A 9,770-nucleotide genomic window follows, 5' to 3' on the forward strand; every position below is an offset into this window, starting at 1 on the left:
ATGCAAAAAATATTTAACAAGATCCTAACAAACAGAATCCAGCAACACATCAAACAAATTATACACCATGACCAAGTGCATTTTATTGCAGCGTCTCAAGGCTGGTTCAATATACATAAATGTATAAATATAATCCATCACATAAACAAATTAAAAAACAAAGACCATATGATTCTCTCAAATGATGCAGAAAAAGCTTTTGATAATATCCAGTATCCCTTCATGATCAGAACACTTAAGAAAATGGGTATACAGTGAATCCCCAACAATAAAGAAAAATAAAAATGGGTATAGAAGGGACATTTCTTAAACTGATAGAGGCCATCTACAGCAAACCCACAGCTAATATCGTATTGAATGGAGTTAAATTTAAATCATTTCCACTCAGATCAGGATGCAGGCAAGCTTTCCCGTTATCTCACTGCTCTTTAACATTGTAATGGAAGTTTTAGCCACCGCAATTAGGATGAAAAGGCAATCAAGGGTATTCATATAAGGTCTGAAGAGATCAAACTTTCGCTCTTCACAGATGACATGATTGTAAATCTGGAAAACACCAGGGATTCTACCATAAAACTCTTAGAAGTGATCAAGGAATCACTTGAGCAGCATCTCAGGTTACAAAATCAACCATCATAAATCCGTAGCCTTTATATATACCAACAATAGTCAAGCTGAAAAAATAGTCAAAGACTCTATTCTGTTCACAGTAGTGCCAAACAAGATGAAATATTTGGGAGTTTATCTAACAAAGGACATGAAAGATCTCTATAAAGAGAACTATGAAACTATTAGAAAAGAAATAGCTGAATATATTAACAAATGAAAAAACATACCATGCTCATGGCTGGAAAGAATCAACATTGTTAAAATGTCCATACTACCCAAAGCAATATACAATTTTAATGAAATCCCTATTAAAGCTCCACTGTCATACTTTAAAGATCTCAAAAAACTAATACTTCATTTTATAGGAATCAGAAAAAACCTCAGATTGCCCAGACATTACTCAGAAATAAAAACAAAGCAGGAGGAATCACGCTACCAGACCTCAGACTATACTATAATTCGATAATGATCAAAACAGCATGGTACTGGCACAAAAACAGAGAGGTAGATGTATGGAACAGAATAGAGAACCAAGAGATGAACCCAACTATTTATCATTATTTGATCTTTGACAAGCCAATTAAAAACATTTAGTAGGGAAAAGATTCCCTATTTAGCGAATGGTGCTGGGTGAACTTGCTGGCGACCTGTAAAAGACTGAAACTGAACCCACACCTTTTACCATTAACTAAGATAGACTCTCACTGGATTAAAGATTTAAACTTAAAACATGAAACTATAAAAATACTAGAAGAAAGTGCAGGGAAAACGCTTGAAGAAATCAGCCTGGTTGAATATTTTATGAGAAGGACCTCCCACCCCCACCCCAGGCAATTGAAGCAGCATGAAAAATACACTACTGGGACCTGATCAAACTAAAAAGCTTCTGCACGGCCAAGAATACAGTAAGTAAAGCAAGCAGACAGCCCTCAGAATGGGAGAAGATATTTGCAGGTTATGTCTCCCACAAAGGTTTAATAATCAGAATCCACAGAGAACTCAAATGTATTAGCAAGAAAAGAACAAGTGATCTCATCTCAGGCTGGGGAAGGGACTTGAAAAGAAACTTCTCTGAAGAGGACAGGCGCATGGCCTACAGACATACGAAAAAATGCTCATCATTTTTAATTATCAGAGAAATGCAAATCAAAACTACTTTGAGATATCATCTAACTCCAGTAATATTAGCCCTTATCACAAAATCCCAAGACCAGAGATGTTGGCATGGATGTGGAGAAAAGGGAACAGTTCTACACTGCTGGCGGGAATGCAAACTAATATCTTCCTTTTTGGAAAGATGTTTGGAGAACACTTAGAGCTCTAAAAATAGACCTGCCATTCGATCCTATAATTCCTCTACTAGGTATATATCCAGAAGACCAAAAATCACATTATCACAAAGATATTTGTACCAGAATGTTTATTGCAGGCCAATCATAATTGCTAAGTCATGGAAAAAGCCCAAGTGCCCATCAATCCATGAATGGATTAATAAATTGTGGTATATGTACACTGTGGAATTATTATGCAGACTTAAAGAAAGATGGAGACTTTACCTCTTTCATGTTTACATGGATGGAGCTGGAACATATTCTTCTTAGCTAAGTATCTCAAGAATAGAAGAAAAAGTATCCAATGTACTCAGCCCTACTATGATACTAATTTATAGCTTTCATATGAAAGCATAACCCAATTATAGCCTAAGAATATGGGAAAAGGGGAAAGGGAGGGGAGGGGAGGAGGGATTGGGTGGAGGGAGGGTGATTGGTATTATTACACCTATGGTGCATTTTAGAAGGGTACATGTGAAACTTACTAAATGTAGAATATAAATGTTTTAACACAATAAGAAAAAGACAGAAAGGCTATGTTAACCAGTGTGATGACAATATTTCAAATTGTATATAAAACCAGCTCATGATACCCCATGATTGCATTAATGTACACAGCTATGATTTAATTAAAAAGAAAAGAAGTTTTCCTCTCTATGTAAGCCCCGTTCACCCCACCACATTCTCTTAATCCTTCAATGTACTCCTCTATTTCATTCTCTCCCTTTCTCCTGCTGAAGTTGTAATAATCTTCATTATGAATACTTTCTTGAAGACACCCTCATTTCTACTACTCTATCTTTCTCAATGGCATATGGCAATATTCTTTACCCTAGAAGAAAATTTGGAAAATGTTTTATTTATTGTTTTTCATAGATAAGTCTTGTTCTGTCTGCTTAACCAATAGAAACAGGAGTTGGATAGGCTGTCATTTTAAAGACTGGAGAATGTTGGCTGACCTGCCTTCCTCCTTCTCATATTCTAATCCAATTCCCACAGTTCCTTTTGTTGAGATTGCAAATTCTGCTCCTGCAGGCTGCAAGGTGTCAAGCTAGAGGTGACATCTTTTGTGTTAAATATTGTTTCAGTCTGGCTTTAGAGTCTTACCCTGTGAATATGCTATCTTTCCTGTTTTCATTTCAAATACTTCCCAGAGCAATTTTAAGAGGAGTTTAGATTACTTTGTTTCCTGGTAGGATTAACATAAATATCATTTACATTTGTGGCTTTTTTCTTACCTTTCACTTTTCTTAATGGGATAATGCTAAAAGATGTGCTGCACTCCCTTGGTCCCTTATCCACAGGGTGGCCATAAGGTTCGTGTGCAATTTAAAATAGTTATCTATTTTAAGTAGACTATTTCATTTATGTAAAAATAAAAATTAGTTGTCTATTTTAAATTGCACATGAACCTTAAGGCCACCATGCATATTTTAATAAACACCTTCTTGTACATTTCTAAGTAAGGTTTTTAGAATTCAAGTATTACTAAAAAGAAAATTTCTTAAAATTGGCTATAAACATAAAACCTTATAATTTTCATTGCACACAAACATTTGAAAATTTATTTTTAAATGACAATTTTAAATTTCTAAATTATCCATTTCTTTTTATTTTTGTTTTATTTTAGTTTTGAATCTGTTGTTTTTCTTCATTAACATAGGTTAATGTTTCTTCTCTTTGCCTCACATAATTTTATATTCTACTTGCTTTTTTTTGCCATAATTTGATTTTCTTGCCCAATAATGGGTAGACTCATTACACATTGTCTATTTATCCTGATTCTTTAGTTGTAAGTTTTTCAAGGGAGGGGGTATTTAAAATGGTTACACTCTAAATTCATGCTAACCCCAATTTTTCTTGGATACTAAAACTTACTGTGCAATCTTTGGCTCAGTCCCATTTTTCATATAAGCTGCTCCAATCGTCTTGCCTCAAACTCTCAAACATATGCTATTTCCCATATCCCTGAGTAGATACCCCATTCTCTACATTCCTTCATCTTCTTGTATATTGAAAATCTGTCAACCTGAACTATTTTCCTCTGTCACTCAACTTCTACTTGTATATAACCACCATTATTTTTGTTCTTTTCCCTCTAATAGCAGAGAAAGACAAATCATCCCTTTAGAAGGCAAGTCCTTCTATGTGTGATCACTGACTTCATAGTATTCTCTGGAATACTCCTTGAACACTTCCTTCCCCTGGCTTTTATATGTTTGTTTTACCCAATTCTTTTCCATCAGTCTTCAAGTATTTTGAATTTTCCTTATGGTACCACTCTCTGGACTATGATTCCTCCTCAATCTTTCCTATATTCTGGTTTTTCTCAATTCCCATCAGCATCAAGTGTCTTTTCACTGATTCATCTGCTTGCCTTTGGTAAACCTGTGCTCTCTTAACGGTCTTACTAACTCAATGATATATATTTTTTCTTACTCCACTTGTCATTTTTGTCTACAATATTATCTCTCCTTACACATTTTAGTTTGGCAATTTCAAATACTTGCCAAAGTTTTGACATTCACTTCGGTGCAAAAGGTTGAGAAAACTTTGTCTATAGTTATGGCTTTTCCCTAATACTCTAACCTGTGTTTCCTAGTACATTATGAAGTTCTTTTCATGTGAGATCTGGAGAATGTTTTACCTTCAAATTATTCCTCTTCCTGTTTCCCCAGTCTCTCAGGCAAGATGACCGTTACTTTCTTTCTTTACATAATCCATTTTTAAATCTATCTGTCTGCCTTTACAATATCTTTGCATTCATCCCACTCTTCTTCAACAACATAGACTAAATTCTCATTGTCAGTTGTAAGTAATAGTATTCTTATTCTCCCCTAAAAATCTTAAATAATATGCTAAAAAGATATAAAGCAAAACCAAAACAATATGAAAAGTAAAAAAAAATTAACCAAAATTGTCTCTTATGTCTTTGTTTCAATTGGGAATATTTTACTTTATTCCTAAATTTTAAATTATCAGTGTCAATCAATTCAGACAGACCAAAATAACCTATTTATAAATGAAGTGACTGTATTTTTCCATATAAAACACAAGTCAATTAACTAAACATAATTGTAATTACTTTTTAAATAGTATTAAGTAGATAAGACAAACTATTCTGCATACGAACATTCCATTGTTTGACCCTTAAGCAAACTTCTTTCTGAAACTCCATTTTCTTCATATAAGCTGACAAAGAAAAAATTGTGTCTTAGCTTTTATTCTCTTCTTTATTTCTCTCTCTGTTCTTTTTCATTTGGGAGCAAAACCCATTATTTTTGATAAATTATACTAACAGGGGAAAGACTGAGTTTCTGAGAGTAGATAGATGGGATATTTTGCTGAGACAACAGGATAGAAAAGAATCTTCCAAACTATTCTAAATCTTCAACTCTCACATCTGTGGCTCACTACAATTCTGTCTGAATACAACAGAAACTGTAGAACTTTTAGAGAGGAGAAGTTGCTGTAGTTTTTCTACAGAAGGGGACTGAGAATCCTGAAACTGAGAAGTAGAAGTGAACAAAGAAGTTAAAGAAAAGAGAAGGAGCAAGCATGAAAGAATCTGTGTCACACATGTATCCCAACACAAAGGCAAAGGAAGAGCCCCAGAAGTGACACTAAGCCCTGAATCCCTCCTGAGAGGTCACATGCTAGATAAACACACAAGTATCAAATGCAGCAAACATTCACTAAAACAAGTTTCCTTGTTTGATGAATACTGGGGGTGGGGGAAAGCAAGCTATGAGAGTGTTAATGGAGAGACTCCCTTACTATTTGTTCTTCAGAACTTACTTTATCAAGAATCTAAACCTGAAAAGCATCCAACCAACAGAATTATTCCAGAATGTTAATTAAGTGGTCATCCTCTTTTAATAAGTATTTGCTATAGTTTCTTATGCCTGGTGGTGGTATGGTGTGTCAGGTGCCCACTGCTGATAGGGAGTATTACATAAAGTCAGTCTAAGTCATTTCTGCACCTCAGCTCAGATCTCTATTTTTATGTCTCTCTTTCTCTTTCCCTTGAGAAGGAAAGCCTTGACAGCAGAAGTGATAGCTCATTTACTCTTGTACATGGTACTTGCCTATGGGGATGTGTTGTACAATAAATATGCTTGAGCTGGGCACGGTGGCTCACGCCTGTAATCCCAGCACTGTGGGAGGCTGAGGAGGGAGAATTGCTTGAGCTCAGGAGTTGGAGACTCGCCTGAGCGACAGTGAGACTCCGACTCATGAAAAAAATGGAAAAACCCAGCCGGGCACCACGGCGAGCGCCTGTAATCCCAGCGGCTTCCGGAGGCTGAGGCAGCGGGGTGCCCGCAGCCCGAGTCTGAGGTTGCGGTGAGCTACCACACCCACTGCACTCTGCTCAGGGTGGGACCCTGTCTCAACAAAAAAGTAAAGAAATAAAAAATAAGCAACAAAATAAAAAAGCCAAAAAAAATAAATAAAATAAAATAAAAAAAACCCAAAATTAAAAAAATAAAAATAAATAAATATGCTTGTATGAAATTATGTGGTGTTTTTGAAATTAAAAAGATGTATTTTATTGGTTATCAATGCTACAGAAATGAAATTCAAAATATAGATTTTTAAACATTGTGAAATATCTTCAGAATTTCTATGTCTATGCCATTTTCATGTCAATGACTATAGTGTTGCATCTTTAGGAAGGAACATTGAAGATGAAGTAGTAAATTTTGCTTGGAACATTTTTGCTGTAGCATCTGAAAACAGATGATAGTATCACCCTACTTTAGTATTCCCAACAGTTCCTCAAAAAAATGTAAGCTATAGAATTCATAAATAACACAGACTGAGACAGATATAGCAGATATAGTGCTTAATTACTTTATTTGTAAAATAGTAATATTAGTCATTGATGTGTATGAATAATATGCTAAATATACACTGAATAAATATAAATGAAGTTCTAGGGGCTTTAGGTATTTAATTTAGGCAAATACTTAGTCCATAGTACAAATATCAACTTTTTTTCATGCTATATAAATCCTCTAAATTTAGAAAACTCTAGGCATTTCAATTTTCCTATATTTGAATTTTACATTGTCAATTTATTACTGAAGTCAGGCATGCAAACACTTTACCCACAATGCATCAGCTGCCCTAAGGGAGGTGCAAGATACACGGAGGAAGCAGATGCCCCAAATGAATTGAGACTTAGTGTATAATGAGTTGGATTTTGTGGAGCTTATTCCAAGCAAAGTATCCCAGGCTAGAAGTTGTATGCTCTATTCATTGTGATTTCACTCAGTTTTCGTATGTATCTCTCTGACAACAAAGCATATTACTGTTCATTGATAAAATGCACATTCAAATCTCTTGACTGTTTTTCTACTTGGTGGTTTTATATCCTTTTATTATTGATTTCTTGGTGTTCAGTATATATTCTGAATATGTACTTTTTCAATATCTGAATTATAAATATATTCTCCTATATCAGTCCTTGTCTTGCCAGCTTTTAATGTGTTTTGATAAAAATAAATTTTTAATTTTATCCTTAAAAGTTCAACTTTTAATATTCTTGTTTTCTGTTTATTCTATCTCCGCCCAGCTCAAGGTTATGAATATAGCCTTCGCTTTACTTCTAACAACTTTATAATTTTGCTTTTTACATAAAAGTGTACATTCCATCTGTAGTTGATTTTTGTTCATTGCATGATGTGTAGATAAAATTTTGAATTGTCTTTCATATAGATGTCCAAGAAAAGCAGTACCATTATAGGAAACAAACTGCTGTTTCACAGTCATCTTTGTTGTAGAAGAGCATGTGGGAGAGTCTATTTCCATATTTCCTATGTTGATTTCTTTGTCTATTTGTCTCTTCTTGTACCAATACAATAATGCAACTTTATAAGTTTTAATAGCTCTGTAACTTGTGATTTCCTTCATTGATTTTTTTTTTTTTTTTGCAGTTTTTGGCCAGGGCTGGGTTTGACTCCGCCACCGGTGGCATATGGGGACGGTGCTCCACACCTTTGAGCCACAAGCACTTCCCCCTTCATTGATTTTTTAATATTGCACTAGCTACGTTTGTTCCTTTGCTTTTCTATATGAATACCAGAGCTATGGTCTGCACACACAACTTAAACTGCTAGGTACATTTTTAGGGTATGGTATAAAATCTTTAGAGAAGCTTGGGTAGAAGAAATATTTTAAAAGTAGCAGATTTTTCTATCCACAAAAATTTAGTTATTTATTCAATTTATAATTTATGCAATTTTTCTATTCAGTTCATATTTTAGCTCTATTATTTCTATTGAATTGACTTCTTTTAAATTAATAAAATATTTTTATTACTTTTTTTCATTTTTATCAGTTTGCTACACAATCACTTATTGTGGCTAATCTGATAGAACTAAGAGGTTTTTCGATGATAAATAAATGTTGAAATTTTGTAATGCTTTCTTTCTAAACATTTATTAATATGTGTTTGATTTTTTTTATTAATAACACATTGTATCAGTTGATTTTCTAATGTTAAACTCATTTTGATTTCTTAGTAAAAATTCTAGTTATTATATATATATAATGAAAAAATAGAATATACATATTATAGTTATGTTTCTATAAATTGGCAGATTCCATGTTTTTATATTTTCTTTAATAATTTTGCAACTATACTTGACATATACACATCAAAGGGATTGGTCTTTAATGCTCCTATTTGAATACTCCATGTCAGGTTTCAGTAACAAGGTTACAGTGGCTACGTAAGCAGAACTGAAGATGGTGCATAACATTGATCATTTTAATTTTTCTTTTTTAATTATTTCAAAGAATTCACCTTTAAAATCATCTGGGTCTGGATTTTTCTTTAAGGGATAGATTCTAAAACCAGAATCATTGTCTATCATAGGTATAGGAGTCTTCAGCTTTTCAATTCTTCTTGTATCATATTGACATATGATTTGAAAAAAATGTGACTGTTTCTCCTTAGTGAGAGATTTATGAGCATAAAGTTTTTCTTAATATCTTTAAGTGCCATTAAGGACTTATAATTATGTCCAGTATTTCATTATTGATGTTAACAAATTTTTTCTTATAAATTTTTCCAAATCAGTCCTACTAAATGTTTAACATTATTTATTTTTTTCAAAGAGCCAAGTTGTGTATTTATCTTCTATATTGTGTACATTCTATACCAGTAATTTCTGTTCCTATTTATGTTGGTTTCTTCCTTCAATATTTTTTGAGTTGAACTTGATATTTTTTAATAGCTCAGCTACTAAATAGAATATTTGGAATAGAATATTAGAATAGGATATTTAGTAGCTGAGCTATTAAATAGAATATTTAGCAGCTGAGCTATTAAATATGTGATGATGATAAGGTTCTAAATCTACAATTTAGTAGCCACTAGGTACATAGAAGGGATATCTAGAAGGTAACCAGTCATATAATATAAAAAATAGACATACAGGGCTGAATACTTTCTGGACATTTCTCGTTTATTATCAAGCACTTAAACTGCTGTTAATGTAACTGCAGAACTTGTATTGAAATTTAATTTAAATGAACAAATACAATTTAAAATCCACTTCTAGATTTACACCAACATCATTTCAAGCACTCAATTGCCACTTGTGATTGCCAGTGCAGCCCTAGACTCTCAGTACAGAAATTTAGAGGAGTGATTTTCAACCTTTTGTCTTTCCTAATATATTTATGCAAAGTTATTACTTTCACTTTAAGAATGTTTGAACTGTAAGTTTTAGTTTCTCCAAACTATTGTTCAACTGCTTTTTACCATGTTATAGCTTCTTTGGTTCGTTATTTGAAGTATACCATTCAACAGTCCAACGT

Source organism: Nycticebus coucang, chromosome 13 (assembly GCF_027406575.1).
Source record: "Nycticebus coucang isolate mNycCou1 chromosome 13, mNycCou1.pri, whole genome shotgun sequence".
NCBI lineage: Eukaryota > Metazoa > Chordata > Mammalia > Primates > Lorisidae > Nycticebus > Nycticebus coucang.